At 41.4% G+C, this 17,042-nt stretch overlaps 1 protein-coding gene across 2 annotated transcripts in view; it reads right to left on the bottom strand.

Annotated features, from left to right (window-relative positions):
* Positions 1-17,042, bottom strand: part of TENM1 (teneurin transmembrane protein 1) — a 348,410-nt gene that overhangs the window by 34,850 nt on the left and 296,518 nt on the right. The gene's annotated exons all lie outside the window — the stretch shown is intronic.

Genomic DNA, 17,042 nt, shown 5'->3' with positions numbered 1-17,042 from the left:
AGTAGCAAAGCTGTAATTATTTATAATGATTTTGCTTTGTGAGTTTAGTATTTCAATCATGGATTAAGTAAATTCTTCATATTAATGCTGTTTGCCTTTTTCCATGCAGGTAAGAGTGCCAACCAAGCAAAATTTCTGAATAACCCTAGAGGAAATACTGGAAGAATGACCTCACTCATCTGATACCTGTTGCATCAGGATCTGGAGTAATTAAACATGCTCCAAATTAAAGGTGGGTCCGCCTGTCAACCTGAAAGACAACCAGTATGTAGGTTGCTGCCTGTGGCATGTACTGGCCCAGAGCTTCAAGCTCCAAATGTTGAGAAAGCTCAACAGGCGGCACAGGATCGCTGAATTGGAAACACTGACGGAGTAGACTGGTCCCTCTCCCCAGCCAATGGCCAGTGGAGGATCTGGACTGCAGCTCGTCTATGGAAATGTCAGAGAACAACTGAGTCACCAAGGCTGCAAGACAGACTATTTTTGTCTGTCTCGGGATGCTTTGCTTGTTATTCCTCGTGAAGAGATGGTTGCTTTTATCTGAGTGGAATTTTTCTAGACTAAATATTTCAGTCATCAGAAGAGAATAAATACCAGGCTAAAGTGTAATGGTTTTATATGCTTTATGCATCACAGAAGCTTTTATTGTTTCATTTACTGATTTTGTTGCTGGTTTTGCTCATTTTTCCACTGTGCTAATTAAAAGATCTATGAATGTAGAGACTGCAGATGCTTATACAATGCTCAGCACTGAGGAATAACATATGGTGGAGTGTGTGGCCATCGCAAGCCACCTGCTCGCCTGGGGTCAGCTCAGGAACCAGGCTGGAGGCCAAGTCTCCCTTTCTCAAGTGTTAGTATTTCCTGAATAATCTCATTTCCAGAAGTACATTGCTGGTTTGATAATTGATGTTTTAATAAAGTCAGGGCATTGTGGCTACTGTGTCTTGCCTCGTGGTTACATGGTGCACCACACAATTACGAAGGCTCACGGAGTAATCCAATTCCTCCTTTTGCCCAGTCCATTTTACTAGACAGCACAATAACTGGCATTAAGACTAATGCTGTTGGGTTCAAGATCTCTTCTGAACCAGGTGGTAGAGTCCTTCCAAATGATGATAAATGTGGTGAAACAGTTGGAAACAGATTACTCCCATAAAGGTGCCGATTTCTGTGCATGTGACTGCCCAGATTCCCCCTGCTGCGTTAGGGCTGGTTTACACACTGCTGTTAGCTCATGCTTCAACTGAGAGTTCACTGCGACACCAAATAAAACTCTTTAGTTAGCATAAGACTCTCTACAAGGCTGTCTTCAGGTAACTTGGAAAAACACATATTTGCCATGTACCCTTAATATAGAACATTTGATTGCTCTATCAAAGTAAATGGATTATTTTTAATGAGAAACAGACACCTTCAACTTTAACAGCCTCCTTCACAGATCGCTCTGCTGTAAAAATAATCTTTGGTTAACTCTTAACTAGATTATTCATGATACAAACTTCGGGCTGAAACTATCTACTTTTGCCACAATGACTCTGCATAGCACCTTGCCATGTCTTAATAGCTGGTTTTCCTTTGCGGACCAGCCACACTGCCTTTGCTCAGTGAATAATTTGAATTTCTCCTATTGTGAAAGTATGCCTGGTGTCTTGCAGATAAACAGGGACTGGTTTGGGCCAAAACAACTTTTTCTCTGCTTGATCTGATGCCAATTTGGTTTATTGAGATAGAATAAACTTTTATGCAGCTGTCCATTACACTTGCAGCATCGCGCCTAAAGCTTAGTCTTAACACAACTGCAAGTACATTTGCTTTCATACCCATCACATCTGTAAATCTAGCTGCATTATGGTAAAAATAAATAAAATTTTAGTTGGGAACTATTTTATATTTATTTAGTTGGGAACTAAACAATTTTGGTTACTACACCAGAACTGTTGCCTACCTTTCTGCTCTGTAAAGCTAACAAAAGATATGGCTACAGCTTCTCCTTCCTGGGTTTAAAGTTGTCATGGATGTATTAATTGTTTAATCCCAGATGCATTATTAAAGGTAGCATATACATGTCTGGAGATTTCAGCATAAAACCCAGCTGCTGCTCACTATCAGCTTATGCTAGTGCAATTAAAGGGGAAAAAAAGGTAAAATACACCAGTTAAAATCAAGCACACACACAAGCACAAACCCTTGAGCATTCCTGATTTGAAGAAGAATTCCACATATTTAGAAAAAATCTGCATTGTTTTTGTCAGGATAAGGCTTCATTGGCATCTTACTCTAGTGCAAACTAGGGCTGCTGCAACCCTACCCCATCCCTTCTCCCAGTGCAGCCCCCAGCAGCAAGGCCAGTGTTTATGTGCTCCTACGGAAAGGAGGTTCAGGACAGTTTGCTGGCTAAAAACTAATCACCTAAATCAGCTTAAGCTGAAGTGTAACTGCACCCTCAGGTTCACTGTGACCTTGAAAAGTCACTGGTCGTTTCTTTTCTTTTAAAGCAAGTTGCCCTCTGGCAGGTTTCTGTGACCAAACCATCAGTTGTGCTTCATTCAAAGCCAATAAACATATTACCGAGAAGCATTTCAAGTCTCATCTGATATGACTGTGCCTATTAAAAAGTTTTTCCAGACAAAACTTCAGTTACGATTAGAATATTAAATCAGTTAATATACCTTTTAATTTGAAGCAGTACTTTGCAAGCCCCTGTAAAAAGTCCTCTCCCATAGATGTACATTTTTCTTATAACTTAAAACTGGGCCAATTGAAAGTGTTTTTTCTTACGCTTAATGGATTCTTTTTTTGAGCAGTGTACAGAAATGGCATTGCCGATTATCCCATTATAAACAAACAGGCAAGGTTTGTTCAGTATCAGTCAGTACCTCACACTTTCCAAAGACTGAAATTTTCAGGTGACAGTTCTAGTTTTGTTCACGGGAGACTGAGTATATGCAATGGAAATCACTGCCAAAACAAGTGAACCTTCAGCAGTGAGACCTTTTGCATATAAGTATTAACATATCAACTTTTCTGGGAATTCGGCATTTAACTGTCAACATAAAGGCTCCAGCTCTATCTAATAATCAGACTCTGGTCTGAGAAGTGCAAAATTAACACCTACTGGACTGGCTTTCTAATAGATTTTTTTCATGTCAAGTGTTCTGGAAAACACAAAGTGCACTAAGGTGGCTTCAGTTTAAATGAATTTTCACTGGGAGATCTACATTTAGGTAATTAAATAGCTCTCAGGCCCAAATGGTATTTTCTGTGTTTGTTTCTTTCTTGCAAAATCCACGTGTGCTTGTATAACTACCTATATACCTATCAATCTGGTGTGGATGCCAGGTGCCCATTAAGCCACTCCACCCCCCCCCTCCTCAGCTGGACAGGGGAGAGAAAATATAACAAAAGCCTCGAGGTTTGAGATACAGGGAGAGGTCACTCACCGATTAGCATTGTGGGCAAAACAGGCTTGACTTGGGAAAATGACTTTAATATTACCAATCCAATCAGGGTAGGATAATGAGAAATAAAACCTGAATCTCCCCCTCACCCCTCCCCCTTCTTCCCAGGCTCAACTTCACTCCTGAGTTCTCTACCTCCTCCACCCAGCAGTACAGGGGGATGGGGGCTGCGGTCAGTTCATCACACTTTGTCCCTGTGGCTCTGTCCTCCTCATGGGGAGGCTCCTCACACTCTTCCCTGCTCCAGCATGGGGTCCCTCCCACGGGAGACAGTTCTCCATGAACTTCTCCAACAAGAGTCCTTCCCACAGGCTGCGGTTCTCCTCATACTGCCCCAGTGTGGGTCCTCCTGCAGGGTGCAGCCCCTCAGGCCCAGCTGGCTACAGGGGGGTCCCCGCAGGGTCCCCAGCCCGGGCCCCTCCCCACGGGGCCACAGGCCCTGCCAGGAGCTGCCCCAGCGCCGCTGCCCACGGGTCACAGCTCCTGTGGGCACCCCCTGCCCCGGGAGGGTCTGCTCCATGGACCTCCATGGGCTGGGGGCACAGCCTGCCCCGCCGGGGTATCTCTGCTCCTGTGCCCCAGCACCTCCTGCCTCCTGCACTGACCCCAGTGTCTGCAGAGCTGTTGCTCTCACATAATCGCACTCCTTGCTCCAGCTGCAGCTGTGGAGGTGTTTTTTTCTCCTTCTTAAACACATTATCCCAGAGGTGCTACCACTGTCACCACTGGGCTCGGCCTTGCCCAGCGGCGGGTCCATCTCAGAGCAGGCTAGCACTGGCTCTGTCCAATATGGGAGAAGCTTCTGGCACCTTCTTACCCCAGAAGCCACCCCTGTAGCTCCCTGCTACTAAAAGCTTGCCATGCAAACACAATAAGTTTTTCCACAGCAAAGCTTTATAACTAAATAAATGATGCGATATTTTTGCAAAGGAGCACTGATGGGAAAGCCTGCACTCATATACTTCTTAAACACACCCGCCTGCACATGTACACACATTTAGGTGTTAGTTTGTGAAGAATACTGTTTCACTTTTGGTTTTGACCATATGGCTAAAACCTTCTGCACATTTTGCATGACATTTTATGGCTGTGGCATTTTTGGTGCTATTTTAAAAAAATCAGATCAAACAAATTCTACTGTTCATATCAAAATAAGAAAAGTAAAGAGGGAAAAATTTATCCTTGTCTGCAGATAGCAGTTTCAAGAGCTTAACTGTTTGGTTGTGGGGGTAAATTTCACTGGGATAAGTTTCATTTATCATGGATTAAAAGAAGCTGCATAAATCCCTAAAAAGGCTTCACTATTGCTTTGATTCCTTGCCATGCATTGCTTGTATATTTTGATTCAATTTCATGTAGTAGCATGAAATTCATGCCAAAATTTTTCCAATAGTCCTGACTGATGGATTACTTCCTATCTGTACTGTTCAGCTTCAAGCACTTCTGTTTAAGGTACCTTTGCCTTTACCCCGCTCTACCATTTGCATTTGCAGACTTGATCATAGCCTCTTCCATAACTGACTTTTGCTGCTAACTTCCTTTTTTCATCTCCTCTTGTTTATACTTACTGCAGCTGTTGTCGCCAGGCCAAATGCTTTTACTCACCACAACATCCTTAGAAGTAGCACTTTTCTCTCTTCCTGCTGGAACCCTTCTTTCTCCTTCCTTCTAGGAGAGAGAGGGCTCTGAGGAAGGACTCACACAAGCGGTCCATCAGAACACAGCATGTAGTTTACAAGGCTGAAGAGACTGTTTCTGCTTCTCCGAACTTTTTACAGGATGTCTCACGACATATATTTCTATTTTCTCACAGCTGACAACCACAGATAGTTTTTCATCATTTTCTGTCAGTTTGCTCTCACTTCTGAGCTCTTTCTTTTGTTGACACTGACACTGTCAGCTCCTCTCAGCAGCTTAGCTTCCTTCTTAATGGCACACAGAGACACGATTCAGCTCCTGCAGTCTGACACCAGGGAACCCTTCCCCACAATGGGATTATTGCCTCCTCCCATGCTGGAGGAGACTTTGTTTCTCATGCTCCTGATGCTGCATATTATAAAATTCAGAATTATACAGTTCAGTTGTAGCAGTCCCTGCTCTGAACTTCACACACGTTGCTCTCTTTGCGTTTGTTGTTCCTCAGTGAAAAACCCAAATAAATGAATTTTGCAGGCTAACAACTGCTGGTTTCCACCCTGGGCTGGGAAAGCAGCTGTGGCACATTTACAGATGCAGCTCGGAGGTGTGAGGCCACCAGTTCTCCAGGATCATGGCTCAGGTAGTCTCCCAGCCAACCTTCCTTTGCCATCTATTATTTCCAGCAGATGAGGGACCCAGCGCAGGAGCACAAAGGCAAGGCACCACTTCCAAGTTTTCACTGCTCTTCTTCGCTTCACTTGCCACCTGATTCACTGTGCCCTCACCTTCCAGCTCTCTTTTTGTTTCATAATTTCGTTTTTATGATTTTTTTCTGCTTCACAACTTCGAAGACCACATCCTGGGTCTACTAAATCGATAGGGGACAGGTTTCACACCATCTTTATTTAACAACAGAGGGAATATTATCCAGAATTGCATAAGCACTTTGACTATGAAAATCAATGGGACTTAGATTCCTAAGCCCTTTAAGTCTGTTTAAACATGGTACCCATGGTTTATACAGGCTATGAAAGAAACACTTTGTTAAATGCCCAGAAGGAATTGACAAAGTATTTTGAGCAGACTGGTACCTCTGAGAGGAGGAATCTTAGACCCTTCAATTAAAATATCTCAAAATAGACCATGAATTTGAATCTAACCCAAACGTGTTTCCAGTGCTGGAGTGGGAATAGATGTCCTCCAAACATACAGTTGCAGTTAATTTGCATGGCCAAAAGGAGGGAGTGGGACCTGGTGGAAATCTAGCTAACAACACGACTGGTTCCATTTTGCCTCACTTTTTAACTTGCATTTCCAGGTCCCGGCACTTGTTAGATGAGACAGCACAAAAGTAAGGTTGCATAAATCTTAATAAATCTCTCACTAGTTTTAGCCTCATCTTTCCATTTTGGGCTCAGAAGTTCTGGATACAGAAAGCCAGTGTGCTGCCAAGACCGAAAAGGTGGGAGGAAGATCTTGAAAAGCTTTAATTGAGATAGTAATTAAAAGCTATTTGAGAACAGTGAGAGGCTGGAGCTAGTACGTTACGGTGTCTTTTGTTTCCAATATCTACTGAGGTTCATAAAAGCATCTGGCCTCTGAGAGGAAGAGATGATACAGAGAAATTAAATTTCCAAAACTCAAAAAAGTGAGGAAAGCAAAAGCCCTGCCTTTGAGCAACACCAGCCGCTGTGAATATATCACCCAAATACTCTGATTTTGCCCTGAATCAAACTCAAAATTAAAATTAAGCTATTGAAATTAAAACTTCCTACAGATTCGTACCCAGGAAACCGCCTGTCTCTCCAGAATCAGGACCCCTGACAATAGCACTGCTGCCCAGGGCAGTGCTCCTTTGGCCACAGGGCTGGGAAGAAAGTGAGACTGGGGGAAGCAAAGGAGGAGGAGCTCCTGCCAGGAGGTTTCCAGTAAGGCATGTGGGAGCCACAATTTTTCCCTCAGCTGGATCAGAGCTGGAAAACACATTCCTACAAGGATCAAAACAAATGCTAACTCCACAGCTTTCAAAAGAAAATGCAAATTCACTTATGTGGTTTAAGCTTTCCCTTAAGAATTACGACATAAAACTCACAAACACAATTCTGCAAGTGAAAGAAAGAAGACTGGGAAAAACAGATATGCTGAAGTTCATATTTATAGAGGACATCTCCTATAGCAAATTCCTACAGTGATACACAACTCAACAGTAATAGCTTTTCTTAATCCATTGTAAGAGTGAACCGATTCTTTACTATACTGTAGCAGCCAGTTAAAGCTAAACAGCTATAGAAAAGTTTATCTATAACTTATGCATATTTTTTCACCCTAGAAGGGGTCCCTGGAAAGTTATTTATTCAGAAAAGGGCCCATAAGGGTGCTGGATCTAGAAAAGCCTGCCAAGCTAGGAAGGGGTGCAGAAGGGCTCCAGAGAAGTGCTAGATAGGCTCTGAGCAAAAGCTCTAAAAGGGTTCCAAACCACCCGAGGAAAAAGATCTAGCGAGTCTCTAGGAATGCTCCAGAAGCTATCGATCTACTCCCCCCACCCCTGCTCCAAAAAGCTCTAGAGCTAGAAAGGCCCCATTTCTACAAAGGTGCTAGATGTCTTCAGAAAGGCTCTCAACATCTCTAGAAAAGTTATACACCTGTGGAGCTCAGGCTATTAGCAATTTCTAGATCTAGAAAGCAACAGGAATCTCTAGACAGTGCTAGTTCTAGAAACATCCTTTTAAAATGTCTTTTCTTCATTATTTCAAACCAAAGCCAAAAAGACTGAAGCAAATAGCATAAGTTATAAATCCTTCTGGCTCGATGGCAGCATACGGAAATAATTTCGCAATTAAATTATTTCCTTACAACCAGGCTACTTATACTGAGTTTCAACCATTTAACCTGTCCTGATTCCCCACGTTTTTGGCATACCTTTTTGTAAGCCACCCAATACACTTATTACAGTTCATGGTAGCAATAGCAAAAAACATGCTGCTTTTTTTTTGTCACTATTGCTATGGACACAGAAATATAACTCTGAACTGGCAAGAAAAATAGAAGAAAAAAGAAATACATATGGATGGAGGACCTAAAGGGTTTTACATCATATCATGACTTTCCCCAGTTCTCACCAGAGACAGCTACATGCTGTTCAGTTTCCTATTTTGCTTTGAGCAGTTGATTGAATGGCTATTGAGTGATGTTCAGACATCTATGATTTTTCTGCAATGTGACCTACATTGCTAAACTTCGTAAATTTATTCTCCAAGGCAGTGTATCATTTTGCATGCCATACCCATCCCAAAGGAACCTATCAGCAGGAGATGAGGCCCAGTTTGTAAAAGCTGAATGTCCTTCAGACATTGTTAGCTAATTTGTTTGTAAATGTGAGTGTTATTGTCAGAGTAACATACCACATAAAATGGTGCTCTCTATCATTCTGTTTGCATCTCTCTGTGGCCTAAACTTCATCATGCAGAGCTATAAACGTAACCTCTGTATGGCACGCTACAGATGGATACAACCAATTCCTGTCTTGACATTTGCATTTTTTTTCCCTCTTCACCGACACGGTGTCTTTTAATTTTTCTTTTCCTTGGCACAAACAAGGGTAGAAAAGATACTGAAACAAACACGGTATCATGAAGAGGAGAAATCAGGCTTTCTTAGCTGTCATTGCCCAGGCTGCAGCTCCTGCTATGTTACTTTCTGTGGTTGTCACAGCTTACTTGTGTTTGACTTTAGCAGCTTGTAAGCATAACTCAGGGCAAACCTAATCTTAATAATAAACCTGGAGATATCACTAATGCCTCCACTTCTTGGTGCTAAAGTACTTGGTACTTTTCAGTCTTTGTTTACACCCAGCTTTGAGACCTGAGAAGTACCCAGACACCACCTTCTAGAGTTCCTTTGCACTGACATGTTTCAAAGTCCTGCCCTTTGTAAGCTGTTATTATTACACTGTTGTTTTGACAGGATCTGCAGTCTTTTGGGTTCCCCTTAGCACCTGGAGCAATTTGCAGGCCAGAAGTATCACTGTGCTGGCTTTTTTGACCCTCCTGCTGGTTCTTGCAGTGCAATGCTTTCTGTCATGCAACCGTATCCACACTTTCTTTTGCAGCTTTCAAATGCAGCTATGTAAATTTTCAGTGACCTGATGATAGAATTAAATGCCTGTATCACTTTTTTCACTTACAGTGAGTTTATGCCTTTATTTCTGTAAGCTTTCTCCCAATTTGTGCTGCCGTGAAGACAGACCAGGAGACCAAAGACCAGTCCTCACTCCTTTAAGATGTAGGACAATCTTCCTCTGACCTAGTCAATGCAATAATTTCTATCCCAGCAGTGTGCAACATCTCTGTAGGATGGACACCACCAGCCCTGGTGACTGTTGGTCTCAAACTTGCCTTGTACTCAAACTCCAGACTTGTGCCAGCCTGTTTGGTCTTCTTCCTCCTAATGCTGTGCAACATTTCTAAATGCCCAAACCAGAATACGTTGGGTAATCTGAAAGGCTTGGAATAAAGGCAGTAAAGACAACTCCACGTAAAGCTCAATTGCTATTGTTATTCACTTTTATAACACACAAAACCTGCTACATCTGTGGAAGGTCCTTTACCCCAAAGATGCGTGAAGGGTTGGCTGTTGAGGGGGGAGAGCAACATACACATATCAGCAGCCCTGACAACCTTAAAAAGAAACGGCTAATGTAGGAGTTGCCTCCATCAAAGTAGACATTTCTTAAGTCACAGGCAGGTCCTGTTATTAGTGGATGTGGATGAACAACTGAATTAAAAGAAAAGGAGGGGCACTGTCTGCTCTGCCTGCCTCTTGCACGTTCCCATCAACATCTACATGTCCTTTGCAGCAGACCTTCCTGGAGCTTGGACTCCAGGATGTCAACCACCTGCTTTCACTATCCAACCACTTATGGTAGCTCTGCAGTATACATAGAAAACACATATATACATATATGTATACGGACATAGTTATATATGCATATATAGGTATGTATTATATGTATGTACATTCTTTATGTATACAGCTTGTCCACTATGTCTCCTCAACAGATGAAACAAATTCAGATGTAGTAACCAATGTATCTGAACCCACTGCAGACTCCCACCAGTCTGGGAAAGCTGTGCGAAAAATTTTCAGCAGCATAGCTCAGCACAGCAGATAAAAGGCCTCTGCCACAAATAACTCATCAACTAGACACCATCATACTGAAACCACATCCAAATGAGAGAGATAATCAAAGGCTACTTGTGCAAAAGGAATAAAATGTGAAGCAACCAGATAAGTTGTTGTTTGGGAAAGACTGACAGGAGAGCATCAAAATGGGCCAGGCTTCTCAGCTGGGAATCCCCTCCCTGTGAGCTAGAAGAGGATCAGGTGTTTGAGGAGCTGGGCAGTGTGCTAGGACCTCAGCCATGCAAGGATGGTGGGCGAGCTGGAGGAAAGCCTGGGGGTGACAAGGCAGCTTGGATGAGTTAAAATTGCTGAGTGGATACGTATGGGGGCTTTGTCCCCATACGGGACAAAAACCAGGCAGCCTTTGGTGAGCACGGAGGTTTCTGTTAGTTGGGAAGGTGCACCCGAGCTGAGCTGCTACCTTCTTGCCAGCCATCCGAATCTTCCTTCTTGCAACTTCTCATTAGAAACAAATGATTAACAAAAAACCTAAATCCAGCTCTATGTAGAAAAAGTTAGAGAAAAGTCATGAGCAGAGGTCTGTCGCGTCTCCTTCACTTCACCACCAAGTGCCTAACACTACTTGCCTCAACAATCAAAGAAAAGGACGCAGTTGCTCGAAGAGTTGATTAAAATGTACATAGCCTTTTACTCAGTAGTAATGCATTATTTATGGCAGATAATTGAAATAAATTGCTGTTTTGCAGGTGACCAATACAAAAAGAGCACTTGGGCTTTAAGGAAGAAATTGCAGTGTGACTTCATCGCATGCTATCTTGCTTCTATGACTAATATTTCAAATTCAGTGATAGAATAATCTGATTAGAATATAAATTAACTGTGATGAAACCACCCTGCTTTCTATTTGATATTCTAAAAAATCACATTATACATCTACAAGTTTGATTCATGAGCTCTCACAGTCTTTTCTCCACCTGAGGTCCTAATCCTATGAGCCTCTTTTCTCTCAGTTCCTGTTAAAGAGAGGCTACTTAACCTCTCCTCTACCCCTGGGAAAAGATTATTTTATCTTCTACCTGAAGATCCTTTTTTAAAAAGGCTTTCAGCTTGGTTTTGCTTCGAAGTGTGGATACTAGGGACTACTTGCTGCTACACATTATATTACAGGCTTATGCTTTCCAAAGACTAACACTTAATTGGTGGGGGTGGGGGGATGACAATGCAGGGGAACGGGACAGGGGCTCATTTTTGAAACAGTTTGAAAATGCCTTGGTAAAGGCTCTGTCCACTGCCTGTTTTGCTCTATTTTTCAGAAGCACATACATTCTCTTAGGATACAGTAGCTCCTTGCTACACACTCACCATTCACTACCCTTTCAATTAAGCTTGGAAAAGCACCCAGCAAGAAGCCCCAGTTCCACCGAAAACAGTGGCAAAGCCGTTGCTGATTTTGCTGGGGCCATGACTTCCACTCTAGTTAGCTTATCTGGTACTCCAGCAAAGCCAGAGAAGAAAATTCATTAATTTAAGCAGCAGCATAAAAAGAACCAGAGAATAGGATGACTTTACACTGGAAAAAAACACCACAACCCACCAAACAGCTTTTCTGGGCTTCTTCGTGCAGCAAAAGTTAGAAAAAATAATAATAAAGAACTTTTCTAAAAAGGAAAAAGCTCTGAATATCTTCTGTAAGGGAAGACCACATATAAAAATTAAAGAGCCTATAAATTGTCATTTCCGCTTTGTGTGCTTTTTGTTCAGCAATTTCATGAATACACATAAAACATGTTTCTGCAAAGCACTGAAAAACACAGTTCAGAGATTGGGAATATTTATGATGCATTAATTACACATACCTAGAACAGTGTATCAAAAGCTTCACAGGTAGAAGACTAAAAGTAAATCAAGAGCAAGGGTATTTTTGCAATACTTTGCTACAGTGAAAACAACCTTTTTCCTTTATGATAGCATGCAACTTTCTAACACAATTAGAATATTATGCATCTAGTGCTAAAAAAAGCCAATGAAGAAGAAAAATGTGTTTTCTGCTTTTACAAGAATGCAGTATATACTATTGAGTACGACCAGAAAAACGTAAAGGAATAGTGTGTCTTACTCTGACCTGCAATACTAATTAATTACATGGCTCCATGTAATCCTGCAGTTGCATTGTGATATCCTACTCTCAACCTGGCTTAAAAGTGCTTCAGCCTAGAACCAATTTGGTTTTTATTCTGGCAGCTCACTCCCCCTTTCTCACCTGTTCATCAGATCATATTTTTGTCTTTCAGATTTCTCCTTTCCTTCCTCCAAATGTACCCAGTGAAAGTTCTGTTCAGGCTGTGTGCGCTCCAATGAGCAGGCCCTCATCTCTGCTTTCAAGTGAGGTCACCATGTCCTGGGAGCTTTTTGTTCTGCTCAAAAGGCTTCCACAATGCTACTGAAGCATATTGTGCCTGTGTAGATGCTGGTGGGGAGTGCCTGCAGCACTTGTAACTGCAGCAGCAATGTCAACGTTTGCATTTTTGAGCTATATACTACATTTTCAAGCAATTCTGCTCATCTTTACTCCTGTTTTCCAACATTCTGTTCCTCACTTCACTATTTCAAGTAGGTCATCAACAGCATTACTTATTGCCCTCTCCCCTTTCCTCCATCATTCAAAGCAGGCTGTCCAGAACATCGCATTCTTGCCGTGTGTGGATTGCCTTTATACCCTGTTCTAGAAATCAGCCTTTTAATTTGACCTATGCAAGCAAATTGCCTACGTAAGTAACACTGTCACATTTTTATAAGGGAGCCAAACATTTTGCCGTGTCACTGAAGTTTATGTGAAGCAACACAATATAGATGGTTCCCTCACATGGAGAACTGCTGAACAAAGGCTGATGAAGTGCAAATGTCAAGAAAAAGTCTTCAAACCAGACCTTTCATTTTGGAACACAGCAGTGACAGTTATTAACACCATCAATCAGGCCAGAGCTATTACTTTGGCACAGACTCATGCTTAGTGGGACTGACATCAGCACGAGAATAAGGCTGTGGTTACAGGCTAAGAGAAAGCTCTTGGGATTAATTTTCTGTTGCCTTGCAAATGTTTGGTCTCTGTATTTGCAGTGACTGTGCTTGAGACTGGTTTAAACAGTTCCCAAATACTAACTGCTTCCACTCGCACAGATATAAATGACTTGAGGTTCAGCGTGGTGGATATTCAGCCCACATATTTCTCATGGGAGGAAAGATACAGGATGAAATTGCAAGATGGTAGAAATATCTGCTAAAGTCTCTTCTCAGCTTTCACCACAGCAATGGAGGCAGAAAAGCAGTGAAGCTTATCGTTCAAGCTGAGCTGAAATGTTTCACACAAAACCACCCACAATGTCAATATAACTTCTATGAACGTTGGATCTAATGAAGTCTGGCTTCCTAAGGACTTCCGTCTCATGGCTGACTGACTTGGGAGTTTAATAAGATCCAAGCACCAAATGAAGCTTTTCCTGTGAATGGGGCATTTATTAGATCCTGAGTGGAATCTCTGGAGTTTAATAAAAGAAAGCTCATGCTGCAATATTTCCTTTTGAAAGGGCACTTTGGGTCTTTCCCCTCCAACTGGATTAATATTTTTTATGGAACATGTAGGAATTTAATTGCTGTGAAGGCTGGTGTTCCTCTACAAAATTCTTTGAAATTGGTTCAAGATTTTGATTTACTGTGAGGAACAGAATACTGACAGACAGACAGACATGCCCACACAATGTGCTCTCATTTGCTACCAATAATCAGGCAAAAAAAAATTTACTGTATACTCTAGGGATGCAGCAAGCACTAAGAAAATGTACTCATTTGAGAAAAAGAGCAATCTAGAGATGCCTCTGATCCAGAGATCAGGATCAAGTCCAAATTCATCAGGCAGCGAAACAGAACGATGATCCCCTCTCTTTTCCTTCTTTCGCTCTCCATCTCAGCCTCCTCCCTTAGCACTCCTGTTGCAGCCTGTGCCCAGGAGGTCCTGCCACAGGTCCTGCTGTGGGGTAGCTCCCCCCAGCCAGCCCACTGCTGGTGCAAGCTTGGAGAGCAGATAGCACTGCAGCAACTCAAGAAGTCAGTAAGAGTATTTTAGATCAAAGCTTATTTCCCTGATTTAGAGTAACTACAATAGTCTTCCTGTCCGAAGGGTGTGGGGGAAGTAGGAGGTGTAGCAGGTAATTCTATTCTCTTCAGCTGGGCTTCAATTTGGCAGAAGGAGATATTCAGTAGACCACACAAGGTTCAACATGGGCTCGTTATTCATTTAATTAACCTACAACAAAACAGTTTCCAAAGAACAAATAAAGAATGGGAGCCATACCTAGAAGAAGCCAAGGACCAAGCAGCAGGGGCACCCACCTAAAAAGTCCAGCATTCACATTCTGGGTGTTGTAGATCAGTGAGGTGCATATTAAAATCACACTGACATCACCTTGTTTTGCCTTTACAACTTAGCCCATGTTCATGTTCTAGTATTCAGGGTTTCAAAGGCAGTATTTTCAAAAAATAAGAAATGAAATTAAATTTCGTTCAAATCAGAATGAAAGATACTGGAATAACTGATTTTAATGTAAGCGTCTGCTAAAATTCTGGCACTGACGGTGAGTGTTGAGTGTATACACATATATATTCATAAACCTAGATCTGAAGAGCCATTTTCTTTAGATTTGCTCCTTATTAACTGATTGAAGAACAGTAAAATAATCTGTGCTGAGAAGAAAAGTCATCCAAGTTTTGTACATGCTGAAATAGTACCCAGAACGCTGGCATACAGTATAAACACCTTAACCAAATGTCCTTTTCTTTCTAAATTCCCATTAACAGCCTCACAGTGAAGTATGAGATCAAAGTAATTAGTCAGAGCTTGGTGGTTTATTTGCCACGACATATAATCTCTTCAACCCCAGCTGTCCTTCCCTCCCCGTTATGAATACAGAATACTATGCTTAAAAATGAGAAAGTGGTGAACAACAAACACAGAATGATTAATAAGAAGTGTTTCCTTCAGACCCAATACAGGAATAAATGATTAAACCTTTTCATAATTTATTAAAGTGAATGCCTTAAAGTGAAAGCTTGTCATTTATGGCAGTTTTTGCAAGGGGTAGTTACTCTATGTGTTTACTTCAAGAGTACATTTTTGTACTTTGGTAAATCAAGAAATACTGATTTTGAGCAAGTTGTTGATTTTATTGTCAGAACAAATTTAGCTTTAAGGATTGATTTTATTAACCTATTTCATAAGACCCTCTAAAACCACAATTTGTGAGCAACCCACATTCTCTTGATCAAAATGCCATTTGTAATTTAGCCAAAACCCAATTTAAATGGAGATGGGCCAAATCAATTTTTTATTTATGTTTATGCCATTCTGGAATAAATTCAGCAGTCTTGCAAGGATATACAATTGTTTCTGACTAAGTGAAACTATCATTCCATTATTCTCATTAACATAATTTCAAATTTAACATGCTTGACTTGAGGGGATGTGGTTATTTCATAGGGTTTTCTGGTTATCAGCAACAATTTTGGAAGAAGACTATTGAGCAAATTTGATACAGTTACTTTTCAGAACATGTATTCTCAGCATTTATTTCATGTCTGTGTTTTACTGCATATGGGCAAAACCTGAAAAGTATAGACTTTGTGAAAAATTGCAATAAGCAGATTCACTTAAACCCCCACAAAACAAATCCTCCAAAGAAGAAGATGCTTCCATAAGCTATATGTACATCTGTACTGTAGATTGGCAACAATGTGAGTTAACCTGTCAGTGCCAGAAAATTATACAGTAAGTTTTACTAAGACTTAGAAAATGAGACTGGCCACTTTTTAGGGACATTTTAATATGCCATCATTTTTTATGTTGTTTAGAATATTTACTGGCATGCAGTCACAATTTATCTGAAGATTATCTCAATTTATGTGATAAGTACATAACTTGATTTCCCAGGATGCTGAAACATTTGCAGACTTTTGAAAAATGTGCAGCAATAGTTTCCTGTAGGTGCTGCAGCATGGAAGGATGCACCTGAATTGTTTATGGAAATAAAAAAGTTTATTTTTGCTTCTATGAAAAGAAGGCCCTACCCCATCTGAATGCTGATGTCCTGAGAGCAGCATGATGAATAATTTGCTCTATGACACGCCTTCTCATATCTATGATTTTGAAGAATCCCTTTCTTTATGGCATCGGAACTATATTAGTAAGGCAAACTAAAGCTGTTTCGGGGGAAAAAAAAAAGATTTTAGGGCTATTTAAATCTACTTACAAATTTGGCATATTACAGTTCAGCCCCCAGATTTTCCCTTTTAAATTTCATTTTAATTTAAAAAATAAAATAGTTTTATTTCTGCATGTGCTAGACCCCTCACTGCAACTCATTTGCTAAAGGGTACTTGCATTTTTTCAAAGGAATTGAAAACTATCAAAACCCACCATTTCGGATTTAGTCAGACATTTTGTAACTGGGCAACATGAACAGAAATTTTGAACACAAATACACAGCTGCACATTATATGGGCAGTAAAGCAATTAATTGTACACCCTGAGATGCAGATCTCAAGAAGAAGGCAGGGAGCATACGTTGCAATTGGCACCATCCCCTGCACCTCAGAGATACCTGATCTGGTTATCGATGCCCCCAGCAGTCGTTACATGTGTCCAAGAAGCAAGCAAATGTGCTTCAGGCAGCTTTAAGTTCCATGAAGCATCGCTCCTGCCAGCTGGTATGTAGCAATGGAGCGGAGAGGCAGTGCCTCCAGCCGAGGAGC

This window comes from Falco cherrug, chromosome 15 (genome assembly GCF_023634085.1).
Source record: "Falco cherrug isolate bFalChe1 chromosome 15, bFalChe1.pri, whole genome shotgun sequence".
Taxonomy (NCBI): Eukaryota; Metazoa; Chordata; class Aves; order Falconiformes; family Falconidae; genus Falco; species Falco cherrug.
This window is presented reverse-complemented; position numbering and strand designations above follow the sequence as displayed.